Here is a 2238-nt window from a genome sequence, read left to right as displayed (position 1 = left end):
ACTATTGGGACCTCATCAAGATTAAAAGCTTCTGCGTGGTGAAGGGAACAGTCAACATAACTAAAAGGCAGCCTACATAATGGGAGAAAATATTTGCAAATGACATATCAGATAAAGGGAAAGTATTCAAAATCTATAAAGAACTTATCAAACTCAACACTCCAAACACAAATAACCCAGTTAAGAAATGGAGAGAAGACATGAATAGACACTTTTCCAAAGAAGACATCCAGATGGCTAACAGACACATGAAAAGATGCTCAACATCACTCAACATCAGTGAAATACAAATCAAAACCACAATTAGATACCACCGCACACCTGTCAGAATGTCTAAAATGAACAACTCAGGAAACTACAGATGTTCACGAGGATGTGGAGAAAGGGGAACCATTTAACACTGTTGATGGGAATACAAACTGGTGCAGCCACTCTGGAAAATGATATGGAGGATCCTCAAAAATTAAAAATAGAACCATCCTAGGACCCAGCAATTGCATTACTAGGCATTTATACAGACGATACAAAAATGTTGTTTTGAAGAGGCCCGTGCACCCCAGTGTTTATAGCAGCGCTATAAACAATAGCCAAATTAAGGAAAGAGCCCAAATGTCCATTGACTGGTGAATGGATAAAGAAAATGTGTTTAGATATACACTGGAATACTACTCAGCAATGAAAAGGAACAAAATCTTGCCATTTGCAACAACATGGATGGAACCAGAGGGTATTATGCGAAGCAAAATATATCAGAACAAAACAAACATCATATGACTTCACTCATATGCAGAATTTGAGGAACTCAACAGATGAACAGAGGAAAAGGGAAGGAAAAATAAGATAAAAAGCAATAGGGAGGCAAACCATGAGACTCTTCAATGCAGAAAACAAAAAGGGTTGCTGATGGGGAGGTGGGTGGAGGGATGGGTTAAATGTGTGGTGGGCATTAAGGAGGGCACTTTTCAGGATGTGCACTGGGTGCCATATGTAAGAGATGAATCACTGGGACTACACTGTATGTTAACCAACTTGAATTTAAATAAAACACACACACACAAGATTTATCAAAAATTTAAAAACACTTATATAACAACACCAAAAACACAAATTTTGAAATAAATAATTCACAAGGAGGACTTCATTGAAATTAAACATTTCTGCTTATATTGCTAAATGAAATAAGCCAATCTGTAAAGCCTACATAGTATATAATTCCAACTACAACAGATTTTTGACATATTATGGACATTATGGACATATTAAAAATGATTAGTGTTTGCCAGGGACTGACTTTATGAGGAGCAGAGGGACAGTGCTGATTTAATGGGTGAATTTTTAGGGCAGGGAAGTTAATCGATATGATTCTATAAGAATGGTTACACTAGCAACAATGAACCACATTGTAAAATACAGACTTTGTGTGATCATGATGTGTCGATATAGGTTATCAATAGTAAACAATGTACCAAATCTAGTAGGGATAATGCTAATGAGGAAAGTTTTTCCTGTATGTCTTTAAGATGTATACACTAGATCTCTGTACCTTCACTTACATATTGTCATGTATCTAAAAGTGACCCCCCCTAAAAAAAAGAATAAAGGCTTGGTCCAACCCTAATGCTGCCAAGGTTACAAGCCTGAGGATCTTCCAACCCAAGATGTGTTACATCACCTCCTACCTGCTGGCCTCCCTCAGAGACAATGCCTCCCCCCAGTGCCAAATACATCAAGAAGATTCTGGATAGTGTCGGCATCAAGGTGGATGATGACCGGCTCAACAAAGTCATCAGCGAGCTGAATGGAAAAAAAAATATTGAAAATGTCACTGCCCAGGGGGAGTGGCAAGCTGGTGGTCAGCATGCTCACTGGTGTGACTGTGACTGTCTCTGCTGCTCCAGGATCTGCAGCTCCTGCTGCTGGTTCCAACACAGCCACAGCAGTGGAGAAGAGAGATGACAAGAAGAAGTCAAAGGAGTGGGACGTTGACATGGGATCTGGATTGTTTCATTAGAGCCCCACTCTCCTGCAAAGAAAACCCTTTTTGCAAATAAATAAATAGATACATAAATAAATAAATCTAAGAAAAACATAAACAATAAATGTCTGTGGAAGACAAACAATGAAAGTACAATATACAGTGGAAGAAAGCATTTACACATCAAATTCTAGCAATAAGCTTGCATTGAGAGTACATAAAAATTATTCAATATTCAAGAGGAAGAAAATAAACTATACAAT

The 2238-nt window shown here is 38.0% G+C and overlaps 1 pseudogene; it reads left to right on the top strand.

The window, feature by feature from the left end:
• Nucleotides 1–1658: 1658 nt before the first annotated feature.
• On the top strand, nucleotides 1659–2011 carry LOC122479123 (annotated as a pseudogene).
• The last annotated feature ends 227 nt before the right edge of the window (nucleotides 2012–2238 follow it).

The sequence above is a fragment of the Prionailurus bengalensis genome, chromosome A1, assembly GCF_016509475.1.
Source record: "Prionailurus bengalensis isolate Pbe53 chromosome A1, Fcat_Pben_1.1_paternal_pri, whole genome shotgun sequence".
In the NCBI taxonomy this organism is placed as follows: Eukaryota; Metazoa; Chordata; class Mammalia; order Carnivora; family Felidae; genus Prionailurus; species Prionailurus bengalensis.
Note: the sequence above shows the minus strand (reverse complement) of the source record. Positions and strands in the feature narration are given on the sequence as shown.